This window comes from Nyctibius grandis, chromosome 10, assembly GCF_013368605.1.
Source record: "Nyctibius grandis isolate bNycGra1 chromosome 10, bNycGra1.pri, whole genome shotgun sequence".
In the NCBI taxonomy this organism is placed as follows: Eukaryota; Metazoa; Chordata; class Aves; order Nyctibiiformes; family Nyctibiidae; genus Nyctibius; species Nyctibius grandis.
The window spans coordinates 26,479,940-26,500,059 of NC_090667.1; the positions used below are offsets into that span (position 1 = coordinate 26,479,940).

A 20,120-nucleotide genomic window follows, 5' to 3' on the forward strand; every position below is an offset into this window, starting at 1 on the left:
CCACCGGGCGTGCCGCTGCCCGCGCGCCGCCAGGCGCAAGCCCCAGGCGAGCGGAGATGGCCAAGCGGTCCCGGTAAATGAAACAAACAACTGCGAAACGCTCCCATAACGGGTTTTCAATATCCAGCCAGGAGGAAAAGGGGAAAGAAGTGGTCAGCGAGCCCGCCTCAGCCCCGGCGCGGGGCGGATGGCTCGGCTGCCCGAGCGCGGCGGGCGCTGAGGGAGCGGAAAGCGGCACCGGCTGCAGCCGCCTCAGGCAGCGCGCGGCAGCGCCCGCCCGGCCCTGAAGTCCGGCGGCGGCGGACAGCACGGCGCGTCCCCCCGCTCTCCTCAGCGGCCGCCACCGCCCCCTCCCCGCTGGAAAGCTCCGCAGCACGAGGAGGGAGAGGGAGGGGAGAAAGAACACAAAATGGAAACTTACACTCCCTCTCCTAACACGCATGCGGCGCGCCGGCGGAAAGGGGCGTTCCGCGGAGCGCCGGCACCGGCCTCCAGCACCCGAGGGCGGGCCGGGAGGAGGGTTCGCCACTGAAGTAATGGCCGCCGGGGCAGCCCGCGAGCGTGCGCGCTCTGCGCGCGCGGGGGCGGCGGGGGCCGCTGGCTCAGGGCGCGGGTGGGCGCTGGGCGCAGATTTTCCCGCCTCGCCTCGCGCCGCGCCTCTCCCTCAGCAGTTAGCGGGGCAGGAAGGGTCGCTCCCCCGCGTGAGGAGAGCGGCAGCTTAGCTACGGTGGCCGCCCCTCAGGTGGCCTCAGGTTAGAGCCCTCTGGAGCCAAATTACAGCTGGTGAGGTGAGGAGCACACCTGGGGCTCTGCCGTGGGTGGTAAAAGCCGTGTCTGGGTTCAGCTGTGCCCGAAGCGAGTTGGTAGGGAAAAGTCTCACAAATTGCGTGGCTGCCCCCCTTGACTCAGCATTACGAGTAGGTCACACTGTTACAAGTAGGGGAAGTCATGTCACAGTGTGTCCCCTGAGCTTATACTGCTGCCTAGGTATCTGCTTTTGGCCCACACTGGAAACAGAGTTGCAACACTACCATCAACTTTCCTTTCCTCTCAGGTGGCTTTAATTTTTAATTTCTATGTAGTGACAGTGAGACTTTATCCCTCCCTGCCTCAGTGCAGGCAGTAGTGATGTCCCTGTTGAATTCTCTGGCACAGACATGGACGTTGGTGCTCCTCAGTTTAGTATTGGAGTCACACAAGGTCTTTTGCACCAGTTGGCTCCTCTCCTCCGCTGCTGGAGGGCCCTGCGTGTCCCTCGTGTGTCCCCAATCACTTTTTCTGAACCTGAACATGGCCGTGGATTTGTACTCAGGCCCCGAGCTGCAAACTTCCCTAGACTGGCTGGCTACACTATTCCAGTGCTTCAGGCAATCAGATATGTTTAGAGTCAAGCCCAAACCTTAAACTTTATTTTCTATTCTAAAGGAAATGAGTACAACAAATGGAAAACAGGTTTAATGTATTTGCTGGAGCCAGTACCACGGAGAATTAATGGAAGGCACTCTTCTTATTGCTGTATTAATGAACACTGCCACAAATAATGACCAATACTGCAAGTATCATAGCTTATCTTGTACAATCATACTGAAGACATTGTCAGCAATCCATGAATGTGGTATCGAGTGTCATTATTACTTAATGCCAAGAGAGAGACAAGATTGCCTTTTGATGCCACTGCCGTGGCTAATGCTTCAATATCTGTACTTTCATACAGCAAAGTCCCCTGCGTAATCCCAAAAATCGCGCCATGCTGAAGTGACAGCATTAATTCCCCTGCTGTTATGCATTTTGCCAGCCCTTTGTGACAGTGCACAGTGACAGCTCCCTTGTGTCAGTTGTCTGCAAAGCTACCCCAGATATGTCCCTTTTTACATTGCATACACCTGTCTTCTAGGATTATACAATTGATAATCCAGTACTGGCTGCTCTTCCTATATCCACTTGATCCTGAGAAACATACTGAGCACTCATTTTGTTTACAAAAGCAAATACAGCATGTACAATTCCCATATCTAGTGCAAGTGAAGTATTTTGCCATCACAGGGTCACATTTGTATATTTCTGAATGATTATCTTCTGTAATTACACCCTGGATGGCAGACAGACCTTTCCCTCAAATTACCAGGTCATTGCAAATGCTAATTTCTGTGTAGTACATTTTGACTCTGAAGATTGCTTTGTACTTTCTTGAAGTCCTAATGTTTTTAATGACATTACAGTTGTGCATTGACTTTATTACCTTGCACTGATTTGGTAGTTTTCCTCATGTCTTATTGATCTCACTGAACTGAGTTAATATATAATAGTACAGCAGGCAAATAGCAGCGACTCTGTTTCCCCAAATTGGCTCAATTTGTCATTAAAGAACACGAAGACAGTGAAGTCTGTCTCTTTACTTCAACAGCCTAATCATCTGCATCACCTTGCTGCCTTTAAGTTATTTGACCATGTAAGGATCTTACTTTTCCCTTCATGACATGCTTTACTGCCATTCACTGTTAAGGAGACTATATCACTAGTAAAAGCAAAGACCATCAGACTTCTATATAGACAGTTTCACTGCCATTTGCAGATGGAACTCCATTCAAATCAAGGGGTACTGTGTGACATGATGTGCTCATCACACCCTCATGAAAATATGCTCATTTATCCTTTTATGTGTTTTGTCCCTTGTTTACTCAGTGTTTTAAAATAGTATTCAAAAACATTCCCTCTTTTGAGTTCTGCAAACAAAGATAAAAATTTAAAACTCTTTTGTTGTCCCAGCCACACGCTTGTGATACTGTGAAAACAAACACTATACTGAAGTATATGCTGGAAAGAATTGAGACTTCAGTAAAGCAGCACATCAGAAAATCTGCTTAAACATGTCGGAAAGTTTTAAAACCAATAAAAGAAAAAAAAACCCTGAATGTTATTCAACAGTGTTGAAAACAAACTGCAAATCCTAATCTCTTTGAATAGCTCTAGGCATAATTCTCCATTTCTAACGTTGCAATCTCTGGTCTGTAACCAGAGATTATGTGTTACGTAAATACTTGCAATTGCTAAAATATGTAAAAAGCACATGAAGAGGTGGGCTACTGCTACAGCAGAAGCCTTTGCTTACCAAAAAAATAGATTTAATATTCTGTTATTAACAGAGAAAAACAAGTGCAATACATAAGCAAAAGTGAAGTGTGTTTCTAGGTAATCTGCTTCTAACATTCAACTGAGCATGAAATCTCCTCTTCAAGAAAAGCCGGGTAGAGATCCCAGGAAAACATTCTTTTAGCTCACTCTTGCTTATTTGTTTCCTGGGGACAGTTCACTTTTTTCCCTTATGCTGAGCTGCTTTGTACATATGCAGAAACAAAATTTTTTCTCCTTCTAATCCCTATCAGGAGCATGAACCTTTGTCTTTGCCAATCTCACGGTTGCAGTAAGTCAAGTCCTTATAAAAGCTGGTTTATCTGCAAAGTGGTACATGAGGGTCTATCTGGCTCTGTGGTGCATGGGAATTCTAGTTTATTTTTCAGTGAGTTCTGTGGTTTCCACTATGAAACTATTTTTTTCTTAAATTACAAGTCCTAGAGCCGTGATGTTACATAGCGTGTATTTTCAAACAAACTTTCTTCTGCATTTTGCCTTAGTATTTGTTGTGTATCCAAGACTTGGGAACACTAGTTCTGAGGAAGCAACAATGGTATTAGTAAATCAAAATCTTGCAGTTTTGTCATCCTTCATATAACAAAGTGATTCTTTTTACGGTCTGTTTCTGCTGGGTTCTGAGATTGAAAATGTGTGTCTATTTCTTCTTTCTATGTGAAATGACATTACTCACCACCCTCAAGCATCTCTGAGAAAAGACCTCAGTGTATAGCCATCAGAAAGGCAACAAAGCATCACAGGACTTTTGTAAGAAGTTTTCATTGTTTTCTTTTTTTAGTATTCAATCCTAAAGCTGCCTTTTGTTGGTTTTATTTAGATGGAATCCAGAGAATATACTGTGCTGGATTACCACTATTTTAAGGAACATGGGTTTTAGTCACTAATACAGTTTCACTTTCATGGCTACTTCTTTATTACTGTGATGCAGGTTTGCTCTAAGTATTTTCTTCAAGCTGCAATGTATTATCCACTGGTCAACTCAACAACTACTTCTTTAAGACCAATTGGCTGTTTCTTCTAACTCACTATTAGTCATTTCTCTTTTCCTCAAAACCGGGAACAGTATTCATGTTTTTGGCAGAGTAACAATGATACTGCATCTAACCAAAACAGCCCCTTCTGTGAAGCCAGTCATTAATTCCTCTCTGGTAGCTTGTCATGACCAGATGTCTGCTGAGTTTACACCCTGTGCATTTCCCGTGACTGCACCCACAAGGCATCCACAAATGATTCTGTATTTTCAATAAGAGCACCACATCCTTTTATGAACTTTCCTCTTCACTACCTCAGCAGCTGCAGCTGCTGACCACAGAACTGCAGCCTCTCTTTACGTTACGTGTTGTACCTCTCTCATGACTGAATGAGTCTACAAACAGCGTTAAGAGTATAATGTTACTTTTACTTTAAGGATAGAGTTTCATCACTTAAGATTTCAGGAAGAGGGTTTTGCACAGAAAGCAATGAGAAGTATTCTACATGCAACACAGATAAACATTTCCAGGTTTATATCAACAAGTAGAGTACAAAATGTTTTTGTTTCTCATAAGAAGCACTGGCAATGAAGCCTAACCCTGCCAATAACAAAGCATATCTGAAGGAGAACTCACAGTTATATCTATGCATGAGGAGAAGCGTAGGCACATTTCCCTCCAGAAATCTGCACTCACTGAACATCATCACCAGCAGTAGATGCAATTAGCTATGTCCAATTTAAATTTTGAGCACAAAGGACAAGCTTTCACAGCATGCTTAATACAGTGAACACAACAAACTGGTTTTTGTGAACGTAATGCACAGTTTCTCAGTTCAATGGGAAACTTTACAAAATATATGTGAAAGGTGTAATTGCAGCATGCCACAAATAAAATTTCAAAAGGATAATTGAAACAACACTTGTATCTTGAAAAAGAAAATGGTTTATTGATGTAGGGTCATAGACATATGTCATAGTATACAATACAATAAATAAAATATAAACACCAATTTTCCAATCAACGCAGCTTGATAACTTGAATTCAAATTTTAGGAATAGCAAAAAAAAAAAACCACACAAAGTAAGCCCCTAATTACAATCCCTCAGTTAACTGGTAAAGATGAAGAAAAAATATGGGGAACTGTTAATGTTTTTCTAACTCATTAGGGGTCTTTCTTTCATCTGTTCTTTTCTTGCTGTCTGTGGCCATTGAGGCTAGTAGGAAACCAGCCAATTTAGTCAGAAAACTTTACAGCGTAGCAGGGAGTCTCGTTTGTCATCACATGCAATAGCAGCTGTCTCCATCAAGAATGAAGTTAATCAGTACAGACTAAATAAATTAGATAATTCTTTAGATGATTAACAATGTACTTTGAATAAGCCAAGGCCACTCTTTGTCTCCTGATACTGGGAAACTTCTTTTTCAAATATGCTGATTTTGTAGTTTGGAACTAAGGAGCAATGAAGTTCCTTAATGTATTTTTTACACAAATATTCCTGGTAACTGAAGATACTCAGTTTACATGAGAGACACAAAGTGTTATGATTGTTGTAAGGGCTACATCCAGACTCAGGTTTTCTTCAACTTTCTTCAACTTCTTCCGTTCTATGCTTAATTATTTCAAATTCTTGCCTAAATGTCTTAGCCAGGTCAAATTTGAGAATAGCAAGAAACAAGAAGTATAACACCTGAGGAGCGTGTTTTTTCACATAAAAACCTGAAATGTACTATGTTGAGTTAATATGCTGAACATGTAGCCAATAAATGTATAAAGATACTGAACTTTATACAAATTTGCACCCTTCCCCAACTTCTTAAAAATTCGTTTTGTACAACCTTGAGAATATTTAGGACCTTTCTAACCCCAGGTTTTGTCATTTTGCACAATGTCTCTAGCCTGAAAACACAGATTGATGATGTGGTTAAAATCGCCCCCCATGGACATAAACAGAGGAAGAACCTGTTTGCATAAGCTTTATGCCTCTTCTTTTTACCCCTCTATATGTTTACTATGGAACTTATATGTAAAGCACGTAACCAAGCAGGAAAAAACTGACCTATTCTGTAAAATATGAGAGTTACCTATTTAGAACTCTGGCCTACAGCCGTAAAATATGTGTTTAGTTTTCTCACATTTTATGTCATATACTCCTTCCTCAAAAGATCTGGACTGGGTGAATTTGATACTGTAAAAATATGTGATATGTGAAAAGAGCTGACACATATCAGCCTTCAATTTTGAAAAGAAAGCACATCTCAGAAGGCTAAGTGGTTCATAATTCCAAGAATGATATAAAAATGGGAAAAAAAAGGCTAGTACTGATGCACTAGCTTAAGGGAAAGCCTATAAATTGTTTATATTATTAAATGACCCTACTAGCTGTATAACTTGGCCTATGTTGCAATCATAAGCTCCTGGGAAAGGGCACACTGAGCTAAATCACAGGTATATGAGGTATATATACTATGGGCATGATGGTTTCTCAGAATGCTGCTTGCCTGAGTGCACAGAGGGCCTGTTGCAAAGATACTGTGTGATCAATGGCCTCAGAGTCTGTTAGAGGATGATACATAGACTATAAGTGTAAAAAGCAGAAAAAGAAACAGATTTGTACATAAAGACTTCAGTATTTACCTTACTCTTATGATCATTACCTCTTTTTGAAAACAATGATAAAGATTTTCTGTTTGTTTCAGGTTTTATTTTAGTTCTTTTTGCAGTGTTTGAAAACAAGATGGTATATGGTGCCTGTTTAACTAAAGGAGCAACAACAACCTTAAACAAGATCATTTTAATATAAAAAGAGCTGGATCTTTATCACAAAGAAGAAAGCAAGGAAGCTCTGACATACTGCAGAAAACTCTTTCAAAATCTGCTAGGCAATTTTGTGAGGAACCACAGCAACTAAAACACATATTACAATAATTAAATATAGAAGTAAAGGTTGGGCAGCACATAGCTTCAGAAGTTCTTAAACAATGGATGGGAATAGTAATGCAAAGAATATTCATATTGTGATGCTATCAAGGGCATACAACAAAGTGGAGTACTTGTTGCAAAATCAAGGGAAAATTACTTTTGATTTGGCACATGGCATGACATGGCATGTCAAAAGAATTTAGAAAATGTTTTTAAAATTTACCAAGTATATTACTTATATTGTGCTTTACTAAGAAGGAAGAAACAAAAGGCAGAAAAGTTGCAGGATACTAACAGCACTTAAAGCAGCATAGTTAAGCATTGTTACAATCTTTGTTCTTTTGCAGGCCAGCTCTAGTCTTCACATACAAGCTCTGTGTGAGGAATATGGCTCATATGGATTTACAGAACTTAGGTAAAATTTTAAATTTCTTATCTGAGGTGGTTTCATCTTGGTAACCTTCAAATTATCTTTCCCTCCTAAAGATTCCGTAAGATAAGTAATATAGAGCTCTGTTTTACATAGAAAAATTCTCTAAATTTCTCTTGTAAGCATCTCACTGGAAGTAATAAAACTGATCGTAGGTTTGCTCAAGTGTATTTTGAATTGGCTGATGGACTACTGTTGAAGAACTACTTATACCTATGAGTTCAGTTTCAGTGAGTCATTTTTATAAAATTTCCATATGTCAGTGACACTGTCATTTAAGGACCTTTTTTCTAAATCACATAAAACTGATAAAGTATCAACAAACATGTAACTCATCCTTTGACAATTCTTGGTGCTTGTGAAAAATGTTCACAGGTGAAAACAGCTGTGCCAGCAGCTAGTTAAATGCAGTTCCAATCTTACTTGACCAGACCACAGAAAGCTGAAGGGTTTCCACACCTCTGATGATAGCTTAAAAGTTTCATGTTTTCCTCTTTATGCTCCAATTTTAGTAGGTAAGGGATATTCCAATATTTTTAGATTTCTTTTTTCCTTTGGTTTCTCCAGTGATTTCTTTTTGCAAGGGAGGGCGGAGATTTGGAAGTGACTGTAGGTTTTGTAAACTGTATATGCACATACCTCTGAGCACCTATGCAGTCAACAAAGGAAAGATGCTAGAAAAAACAGTAATGGGTTTTAAACAGTACTAAAATACTGTCTTGTAGTCATTTTTATTACAGCATGTTCTGATCTTTAAAGTCTTAAGGAACTGATATTATTACTGTAATTTTTTGGTAAATGAGAATCATCAAACTACTGTTTCTCAAGATTGTTCTGAACAGTTGCAAGGACAGTTGCATCTATGGGGCTGCTGGTGGGGACGAGTCCACAGAGCAGCACAGTCTCTCCGTGGTCACACATCATGCTATCTATACCAGATAAGGCAAAGTCAAACTGGGAGCGGTAGTCCTCCCCTTCCTATCCACCAAGCTGTCCTTATAATTTGTATCAATCACAGTGTCACTGCTGTGAGGGAAGAGTAAGCCTCCATGACAGAAGTACCACAGTGCAGTTCTACAGTACAAGTACAAATTTAGTATAAGTTGAATTCTACAAGATGAAACTTTACACCTGGTGGCAGAATTATGATTTGAACATTAAGAAATTTGGGTTTGGTGCCATTTCTTAACCAGTACAAATCACAGATATGACTCACCTTGTAAATTGTTTATTTGGCATCTATAACCCAACAGTCAGTTTTCTCAAATCCTGGTCAGAATGTGTAAAAATTAATTAACTGGGTTAATTAACTGGATAATTGAACTACATCCTGTCAGTCATTTGTTGACTGGTTGCTTTGATGTCAATATGGTTTTGCTTTGTTTGCTGAGATTTCAGTTAGTTTTAATGATATTGATAATAGTTTAGTATTAATGATAGTTTCGGTAATATGTCTTCTTGTTTATACTTGGGAGTTTTGCTAAAGCACGTAAGACCCTGTCTTACATTTCTTTCAATAAGAAACCCATGGAGTTTTGAATAGGTGTTCCCTGATTAACATGAGACCATGACCAGTTTTTGCTCTTAGCATATGGTTCTTACATCTGGCATTAATCCGGGAGTGTAGTCTGCAAACAGGTAGGCAGCAGTAGAAGCAGCACAGCCCTGTGCAAAGACTGACAAAAATTTGCAGCACTCAATGCCACAGTCTCAGCACAGGCTTGTCACATTATTCCCACCTACACCATTCCTTTGGGGAAAGGAGATGATTTCAAACTGGGATATCAGCAAAAGTTGCCTCTACTGCTGGTTGGAGAGAGGGAGAATCTATGGATGGTTTTATTTTACAGTAATTTACAGTAATTAACTGTAGGCTGCCACTCCGCTTTCGCCTTCATCAGTACTCTATGGCTGTGTCTTCTGTGTGCTCTCTAGCAATTGTCCAGAAGTAAGCAGAACCAACTGAGACTAACCTTATAAAAATATAAGCTGCATAAATTAACCAAAAGCTATATTGCTAAATTCAAGAGGAAGACCAAGATATTTGATGTTTAGATTCAGTCCTTTTTAAGTCTCCTAACTGGATCCATTATGAAATCACTCGTCTTCTAGAACATAATGATTCGGTACAGAAATTCACAGGTCTTTAAACTGTCGTTTTACTTTCATACTTTTTATGCAAAAAGATTAGAGTACAAAGCAAGACTGCATAGCTATCACAAGAAGCTTCTAAGCAAAGCAAAATTAACATGAGAAGCAAGTAGAGAATTACAGAGAAAAATGGCACTACTCAAGAAACAGCTAGTACTATTAAGATCGCTTAGTTGGCGAGACAGCAAGCCTAGACTCATTGCCAACAGAATGGCAACAAAAACGTTCAGGTAAATTCCAGTCTCACAAACATTAGGCCACACGGGAACATTTAAATGCAATGTAATATGCTTGCCTAAATAAATAGTGGAAAAAAATGTTTCGTTTGTTTTGGTAGAGGAGAATATTATACTTGGTAGAGGAGAATTGCTAAAAACTATAGACAGAATTTTAACCTAAATTGGCATTCCACTCAGGCAATGTGTAGGCAAAAAGGCTTGTCCTAGCCGATATATTTTATGATTCCTGTAAGACGGGGAAGGATTCTCTAGTCCTTATTCATTCCTTAGTCTCTAAAATGCACAGGTAGCTACTCTCTGCTTGAAAGAGAAGCAGCATGCAGTTTGGTCTGGTAACACCATAACACAATACACTGGGTAGCATGGGAATAGGATATAGATAATAGGATATGTAGAAAGTCAGTAAAAGACTATTCCATCTTGAAGCTACAGTGTTCAAATGAGAGCAGCCCTATCCTTGGGCACTGAGGAGAAATCACAACCAACTTACTGTGCTGAAAAGGAAAGTCCCCGTGTTTTTTCCTAACATCTACTTTCTTACTTCTACTCTTTACTCTGATCTGTCTCCACAGGGAGCAGAATCTAGCCCTAGCTGCTCTAAAATTTTTATGTGATGTTTAATAAATGGCTCTTGGTTTCATTCTCTTTTCCATAAGATGTCATTTGAATTTTAATATATTTAGTGTAAAATATAAGGCCTATCCCTGTGCAGGTATTTTTCCTGTTACAAAATCTGCAGACATTCCACTTGAATGCTGTGAAGGATTATACTTGAAGAATACTAAGATACATAAATATCTGTTTTAAAATTAGTCTGATTTAAAATGAAGTTGGAATGATCGCTGCTGATTTTTATGACAGGATTATTTACTTAAATTTCTTATATAGCTGCTATATGTGTACCACCTCCCCATGTGCAAGTACACAAAGCAAGATTAAAATGATAGGTTAGAAAATACTAGTTATTCTGGATTTTTGCTTTTACAGTGTGAATCCCTAGGCAACAGCTGAAATGGTTGGTTTATATATAATATTAAATGGTTGGTTTATATATGATATTAAATGGTTGGTTTTATTTGGGTTTAGTATGGCTTTTGACTGTCATGCCCAGGGAATAATGGCATTGATCAGGTTCCAGATTTAAAACAATGGAAAAAAATTGCTCTATAGAAAACAAAAAAAGCTAGTTGTTGGCAAGTTATCCACAAGACTTAAAACAAGAAGTTTTAAATAAACAAATACCAGTTATGTTTCACCACTGTCTCCTTTCCAAATAATATGCTTATCATAGACATGTTTACCAAAATAGGAGCATAAGCCTGTGAAGTGCTGTTTATTGTGTGTTACTAAACTCAGAGCAGCTGTCACTGTCAGATTAATTGGGGTGAATATTCAAAGGTTGTAGGAAGTATGAAATATATAGAAAAATACATAGAAAAATCATAATTGAGCCCTGCACACAGACATAATCTTAAGCAGTGCAGGACAAACTTTACCAAGTCGAACAGAATCTGATGAGAAATTTTAAGATTTAGAGTAAGTTCAAATATTTGTACCTCATCTTCAGAAAAACAAGCCAGTGAAAAAGGTATCACTAGGGTCTGAGCGATAAATTTAACTTGAATTTTCAGGTTAAATTCAGGTTTATTTTTTTTTACATTTGTTTTGTACTTGGAATATGTAGAAGCCTTTTAAAGTATATATCGCAACTCAATTTAGAAAATCACCTTTCTCTGAAATATCCAGTATGGTAACCCATGACTTACAAAAGCCTGAAGAGTTTCATGCGGAAAGGAGGTTTTCATAATCTCGCACAATAGGAAGCATGTTGCATGCAATATCTCTTGTAATGAGATGGACATAACAACTCAAATGCAATGGGGTTTTGACTTTGAAGTCAATACTCTTTCTATAATCAAATATGAATAGTATTAAATAACAGAGAATTGTTATCATGGTGAAATATTCCACTTACAAGCAAACATACAATAAATATGGTGCGTGGTGCATTTTTGCTGCACAACATAAATTTGCTTTGTATTTAATATTCAGTAAGATACAGTATGAGTCTGCAAGAGATGATTTGTAAGAATTCACCTGCATCAGGTTTTCCCCTCTTTGCAAAACAATGAGCCATCCCAGTTTCCAGAGATGTGGAGGCACATGCAGTGAAGAAATGATGGTCCCGAAGCAGAGCACAGCGTTTGATCAGATACTCTAACAAAGAATTGTGATAGGGACAGAGTAGCACCCAGTAGTTACAGGCTTCATTCTGTTTCCACTCAGTCCTCTTACAGGAACAGAGAACCTCTGGCAGCTGGTGGGCTTGAAATTCAACTCACTTTACCTGGCATAGGTTACTGGTCACTTGGTGGAGTTGCACTAGCGTAAAACCAGTGAAAGCAAGCTGCAAAGCAAGCCTTTTATGATACAATAGCAGGCAAAATATATGACCTTTAGCTGACACATTCACATGCTTGATGGTGTTTGGTGACTGTGCCATATAAATGTCTGGTAGAAAGAAGCAGACTCTGAGCCCTCATTGTATTTGCTCAAGTATTACACCTAGCAGGTCACAGTAACGCATTGCCACACTAGGGACACTGGTGGAGTTAGAGCTGCACAACAGTGGAGAAGTAGTGGTGACTCAGTTCATTTTTCATGTGTTTATTTGTTAATAGAGGTGGCCATATTTGTTGATTTACTTAAATATCGCTAGAATTTTGCAACAAACCTTTAGTAAATATTTAGGAATCTTCATTTTACATTTAGTTGGGCACCAATAATCTGTCTGTCTATTACTGTAATTATTCTTGGTAGAAAAGGGCTTTTATGTACTTAAGAAAGAAGACAAGCAAATTGGAAAGTGTCCTGCTGGCACACCAACATTTGGGAAAGGATACAGACAGTACATCCTTAGACATTTATATTTATTTCCATGCTACAAACTGGCTAAGATATTTTATTCAATGCAAACACTGGCAAGAGATCAATATAAACAAAATGATACCGGATGAACAGCTCCAGCTCATTGTTATGACCATTTCTCATGCAACTGCCTGTTTTAGCTGTTGAACAACTGCTGGTATTCCTGACTTGAAAGTATCAGTTACTTTTCTGTGAAGAATTTAACAAGCAAGGAGTAAGTGACAGTGGAAAATTGTATACTATGATGATATAAACTATATAAAAAATCATGCTTTTGAGGATAAATCTTTTATTCAGAACCATAATTTTCATGCTATTGCACCTCTATTTATCAGCCTTCGTTACATGTCAGTTTTCACATTCGTCCTTTTGGCACTGCAGCTTCTAGCAGCTTAGCCAATAAGACAGATACTCAAGATCTCTATCCAAACATGCATTTTCTAGAACATAAGGTAAAACCAGATGGAAACAGAATTACAAAAGTACAGTAATCACAATCCATATTAATAACCTGTGAAAGTATACTGAGTCTTTGAAATGTAGTCTACATATAGTCCTTTCATGTAGTGTCTGAAGGTCTTGTTTTATTTATCATTATTGATTCTGAATGAAATAGTTAAGAAGATAGCTTTTACAATAAAAAAGCCACAGCAGGACTCTTGATATTTATAACAAATTTTGGCTTCAGTGCAGTTAATATAGTGTTAGTTTTTTCCATGTTAACCTTAATTTTTAAGAAATTCAAAATTTCAGTATCTATTGAGTTGGCAATGAGAAACAGCACAAAGAACTTGAAAGAGTAAGTCCTTTTTTTGTCATATCTATAGAGACACTTCTAATTACACAACATAAGAAAACAACTTCCTTAAAAACTCAGGATGCAGTTCAAAGAACTACCCTCAATCAATAAATTAAAGTCAGATGAGAAAAAGATTCTATATTCTTGGACCAGCCTTAACTGACATGTCTTCAGACAGATAAGTGACATAGTGCCACCTTAGCTTTCAGCCACACTTGCAAATACAGATCAGCATCAATTGCATGTCCTTCTGCAGACGCCTTACAATTAGCAAACCTCTCCAGATCCTACGTTTAGATGACACTCCAGCTATCTACATGATGCAAGTTTTGTTTCTCTGAAGTAACCATTGTTTAGAAAAACCTTACATACATACACACCTATACTGTAATAGTACTCATAGCATAGCAGTAGTGTTTTTTAGGCCTTATTTTTTAGACTCTACCCCAAAATTCAAAAAATAGCAACTTGTATCAAGGAAGATCAAAAATAAAAACTTAAGTCCCTCTGTTTTGGAATTAGGGTTCCTTAATGTCACAATTTAAGGATCTTTTTATTGCTTAATGATAATTAATAAAATATTGTTTTAATTGTTCTGCTTCGTTCTTTGAAGAGCCTTGTGAATGGAACACTGCAAAAGAGCATTTATACAAATGAGATTGTGGATATATCAGGTATTTTGAAAGCATACATTGTCCATAAGTATTTTTATATTGCTTTTTGAGCAGGTGCACATGAAGGATTCGCTCAGGTTGTTCATTAACTCTAAAATAGAAACATCTAAATTTTACATTAATTCGTTCTTTGTGTGAAAACATTTCTTACCTGGAATATATTGCCCCAGTTCAGCAAACTCTTAGGCAGAGGAATATTGTGTTGCAACTTTTACTAAGTCCATGGGTCTAGTTCTAGGCTTAAAGTTAAATCTATGTATAAGTGCAGAATCAGAAGAAAATCCTAACCCAGCTGAAGCTGATGGCAAAATTCCCATAGGCTACAATGATGCCAGCATTTAATCACACAGTGTTCATATTCAAACACCTGCATCTAACAAGTCTCCTTAAATTACTATTTCAAATTCCATTATTTTAAATTAGCAAAAGTGAACAGACATTATTCTTATATAGCTGTACATATGAAAAATATATAAAGTACTTTAATATTTTTATGAGGCGGTCACATTTTAATATACAAGTTCTACACAGAAACATCACTTAGTCATAAATACACAACACAGTCCATTTACAAAATGAAAGGAGGAAAAGAACACATAATAGTCGAGCTAAAAATACAAGCAGCTACATGTGTAATACAGAGCAATAGAAATAATAAGGAAGGGAGAGGGCAAAATAGAATTCAAGTTAAGGGTGTAACCTGGGAGAAGAGATGAAGAAAATAAATACACTGTGGATAAAAGAAAACAAAGATCATCCTAAATCAAAAGAAAGGTCAACTGATACTGGCCAGAGAGAAAAAGAATTGCTCAACATCTACATTTTTCCCCAGTATTTAATATAAAAGAGGAGGGGAGCATGGAGCTCAGTGAGATAAATATTAATGAAACTTTGGGAATATCTAGCAGCAGAATTAATAAAGAGCAGGTAAAAGAATATTTAGATAATTTAAATATTTATGATTCAGAAGGTCCAAATCATATTCAAAGAAAGGATCTTAAGGAATTGGCTGAGAAGGATCTGACAGACATCTTTGAGACCTCGTGGAAAAAAGGTTAGGTACCACAGGATTGAAGAGAGTTGAATCTTAAGAAGCAGAAAAGGGTAAATGTCACGGTTTAAAGCTGGGCTGGCGATTAAACCTGTAGCAGACGCTCTCTGTTAACCCTCCCCCCCCACCCGAAGGGAAAGGGAAAGGGAAAAGGGAGAGAGACTTATGGGTTGGAAAGTTAAAATAGTTTTAATAAACCTATAATAATGAAAAAGAGTATAATAATAATATTGGAATAATCAAATATATACAAATATATATACAAAACCAAGATCGAGCTCCCCCGATGTCGGCAACGTCACCACCGGCACTGCAGGGCAGGCTCCGGGAAGGCCCAGGCTGGGCCTAGCGACGGTCGAGAGCTGGATTCAGGGATGCACGGATCAGAATCGGGGGCAGCAGGAAAACAGTCGGAGTCCTCCTTGGACACCGGCCATAGCAGAAAGAGCAAGAGCGAGCAAGAGGAGCGAGACCCTCGTGATCTCCCCGCTTTATATCAAGAATGATGTGTATGGGATGGAATACCCTCGTTGGTCAATTTTGGGTCACCTGCCCTGTCTGCTCCCCCCTGCAGCTGCGACCCCCCCTTCAGCTTTTCACTTGTAAGCAGTGAGGAATCAGCAGTGACCTTGGTTTCTCTAAGAAAAAGTACAGCAAGAGTCTTACTGCACAACATCCCTACCGGTGTCTCAGCGATAACTACAAACTTCGAGCGTTATCAGTCCTAGAAGCAGACACTGTCTGCAAAAACATGCAGTTAGTTTCAGAAAGTGTAGTTATTTAGAGGAGACTTAGCTGAAAGTAAAAATCACTGAAAGGAAAATCGGCCTGGTTTAGGCCAAACCAGGACATTCCACCCCTTATTCCATATCATTCACGTCATACTCAGATCACTATTAACTTTTCATTTTAAAATATATACAGATAACTTTAGTTTATGATTCATCTCTATACAGAAAAAAAAAAGTTCATCAAGTTCATTTAGTTCAGGATTGTGGGTTTCCATCTGGTTAGGAGTCTCTCAGGGTAGGAGACATGGTATGAGTTTTGTTACAGTTCATGCCCACGGGTTGCAGGTTAAAGATGTCAGTCTCGAGGAGGTTACTGGATGCCACTTGTAGCTAGCTCTGGTCTCGTCACCACTGTCTTAACCTGAAAGACACTTATGAATATTGTTAGTATTATGCAGCAATTAACATCATGCAGTTCAGAATTAAGTATTCTCACCCAAGATCAGATCACCTTCAGGGACACATCGGATTCCACCATCCTGCAGCATCACCCACCAAGTACATCCAGGTCCTTGAGCAAAAGCAATCCCATGAATGGGTTTACCTTTGCCCGTAGCAGGAAGAACCCAGACAGTTTTTCCCAACAGATTCCTTTCATGCACCACAGGGATTTTATCCCCTTCTACTGTATGTAAAAGATCTGACTGAGCAGGGTCAGCTCGGTTGATAGATTCTCTGGTGTTAATTAGCCAGGTAGCTTGTGTCAAATGTTTATCCCAGTTTTTAAAGGTTCCACCCCCCATTGCTTTTAGGGTAGTTTTTAATAGCCCATTATACCGTTCAACTTTCCCAGAGGCTGGTGCATGATAGGGGATGTGATATACCCATTCGATGTCATGCTCTTTGGCCCAGTTATCTATGAGATTGTTTTTGAAATGAGTCCCATTGTCCGATTCAATTCTCTCTGGTGTGCCATGTCGCCATAAGATTTGCTTTTCAAGGCCCAGAATAGTGTTCCGGGCAGTGGCATGGGGTACAGAGTATGTTTCCAGCCATCCGGTGGTTGCCTCCACCATGGTAAGCACATAGCGTTTACCCTGGCGGGTTTGAGGGAGTGTGATATAGTCAATTTGTTAGGCCTTCCCATATTTATATTTCAACCACCGCCCCCCATACCACAAAGGTTTTAACCGTTTGGCTTGCTTAATTGCGGCGCATGTTTCACAATCATGGATAACCTGTGTAATAGAGTCCATAGTTAAGTCCACCCCTCGGTCACGAGCCCATCTGTATGTTGCATCTCTTCCTTGATGACCTGAAGTGTCATGAGCCCACCGAGCTAAAAATAGTTCACCTTTATGTTCCCAGTCCAAATCTATTTGGAACACTTTAGCAGCTTGATCTGCTTGTTGGTTGTTTCGATGTTCCTCAGTTGCCCGACTTTTAGGTACGTGAGCATCTATATGACGTATCTTCACGACTAGTTTCTCTAGCCGAGTAGCAATATCTTGCCACAGTTCAACAGCCCAAATAGGTTTACCTTTATGCTGTCAGTTGTTTCGCTTCCACTGTTTTAGCCACCCCCACAAGGTATTTGTCACCATCCATGAGTCAGTATAAAGATACAGCCTTGGCCACTTTTCTCGTTCAGCAATGTTTAGAGCCAGCTGGATGGCTTTTACCTCTGCAAATTGAGTTGATTCACCTTGTCCTTCTGTGGCTTCTGTGATTCGTCGTATAGGACTCCATACAGCAGCTTTCCACTTCCGATGTTTTTCTACAAGACGGCAGGATCCATCGGTGAACAGGGTATACTGCTTCTCATCCTCTGGTAGTTCATTATATGGTGGGGCTTCTTCAGCACGTGTCACCTCCTTTTCTGGTGGCATTCCGAAGTTTTTGCCTTCTGGCCAGTCCATGATCACTTCTAAGATTCCTGGGTGATTAGGGTTTCCTATTCGAGCCCTCTGTGTAATTAATGCAATCCATTTACTCCATGTAGCATCAGTTGCATGATGGGTAGTGGGAACCTTATCCTTGAACATCCAGCCTAGTACTGGTAATCGAGGTGCCAGGAGAAGTTGTGTTTCAGTACCAATTACCTCTGAAGCAGCTCTAACTCCTTCATATGCTGCCAGTATCTCTTTTTCAGTTGGGGTGTAATTGGTCTCGGAACCCTTGTATCCTCGACTCCAAAATCCTAGGGGTCGACCTCGAGTCTCCCCTGGTACTTTCTGCCAGAGGCTCCAGGTAGGACCATTGTCCCCAGCTGAGGTGTAGAGCACATTTTTAACATCTTGTCCCGTACGGACTGGTCCAAGGGTTACTGCATGCACAATCTCTTGTTTAATCTGTTCAAAGGCCTGTTGTTGTTCAGGACCCCACTGAAAATCATTCTTCTTTCTGGTCACTTGATAAAGAGGGTGTACAATCTGGTTGTAATCTGGAATATGCATTCTCCAGAAACCCACAACGCCTAAGAAGGTTTGTGTTTCCTTTTTGTTAGTAGGTGGGGATATAGCTGTTATTTTGTTGATCACCTCTATCGGGATCTGGCGACGCCCATCTTGCCATTTAATCCCTAAAAACTGGATCTCCCGGGCAGGTCCCTTGACCTTGCCTCTTTTTATGGTAAAATCAGCTTTCAGAAGAATTTGGATGATTTTCTCCCCTTTGTCAAAAACTTCTGTTGCTGTATCACCCCACACAATGATGTCATCAATGTATTGTAAATGTTCTGGAGCTCCACCCTTTTCTAGTGCAGTCTGGATCAGTCCATGGTAAATAGTAGGACTGTGTTTCCACCCCTGGGGCAGTCGATTCCAGGTGTACTGGATACCTCTCCAGGTGAAAGCAAACTGTGGCCTGCACTTTGGTGTCAAAGGAATAGAGAAAAATGCATTAGCAATGTTTATGGTGGCGTACCACTTGGTTGCCTTTGACTCCAGTTCGTATTGAAGTTCTAGCATGTCTGGCACAGCAGCACTCAGTGGTGGTGTAATTTCATTTAGGTCACGATAGTCCATAGTTAATCTCCATTCTCCATCAGACTTTCGCACTGGCCATATAGGACTATTAAAGGGTGAGCGAGTCTTACTAATCACTCCTTGATTTTCTAATTGTCTAATCAGTTTATGAATGGGGATCAGGGAGTCTCGATTGGTGCGATATTGTCGTCGGTGTACCGTGGTAGTAGCAATTGGTACCTGTTGTTCTTCAACCTTCAGCAACCCCACAACAGAAGGATCCTCTGAGAGGCCAGGCAAGGTAGACAGTTGTTTAATGTCCTCAGTCTCTACAGCTGCTATACCAAAGGCCCATCTATACCCTTTTGGGTCCTTAAAATACCCTCTCTTGAGGTAGTCTATGCCAAGGATGTACGGAGCATCTGGGCCAGTCACAATGGGGTGCTTTTTCCATTCATTTTTAGTTAGGCTCACTTCGGCTTCCAATACAGATAATACTTGAGATCCTCCTGTTATTCCTGAAATACTGATAGATTCTGCCCCTTTATGATCCGATGGTATTAGGGTGCACTGTGCACCAGTGTCTACCAAGGCTCGATACCTTTGTGGTTTTGATGTGCCAGGCCATCGAATCCACACAGTCTAATAAACTCTGTTGTCCCTTTCCTCCACCTGGCTGGAGGTAGGGCCCCCCTAATCAAGAAATGGATTCGTGCTGCTCACAGGGACTGGATCTTCATTTCTCCTATTCACACTTTGGAAAAAGGAATTTGAGGCCCATCTACCCTGACTGGGGTCCTGCTCACTGGTAACTGGAGCAGCCATCCTCCTAGAAAAATTCTCTCTGGTATTTCTTTTAGCTTGCAACTCACGTACTCGTGCCTGTAGGGTACTGGTAGGTTGTCCATGCCATCTGTTCATGTCTTCCCCATAACCACGCAGGGTAAACCACAGGATACCTCGTGATGTGTTCCGTTTCCTTTGAGCTGGTCCTGTAGGAGGGTGTTTTCTCTTAACAGCTGCAACGCGTGCCTGTGTAGGTAGAGAGTTAAGTTTATTCTCGATCTTGGACAGTTTGTCTGATAGTTGTTTAAATGAGTCCTTGTT

General features: G+C 40.0%; 1 protein-coding gene across 10 annotated transcripts in view; it reads right to left on the reverse strand.

The window, feature by feature from the left end:
* The window catches only part of FHIT (fragile histidine triad diadenosine triphosphatase), a 593,823-nt gene extending 593,320 nt beyond the window's left edge, over positions 1-503 (reverse strand). For 8 of the 10 annotated variants that reach the window (XM_068409161.1, XM_068409159.1, XM_068409163.1 and 5 more), the window contains exon 1: positions 422-503. The gene's annotated coding sequence lies outside the window, so the exon portion shown is untranslated. The remainder of the gene's footprint in view (positions 1-421) is intronic. The other 2 variants (XM_068409157.1, XM_068409160.1) reach the window with 2 other exon arrangements.
* Positions 504-20,120: the final 19,617 nt, after the last annotated feature.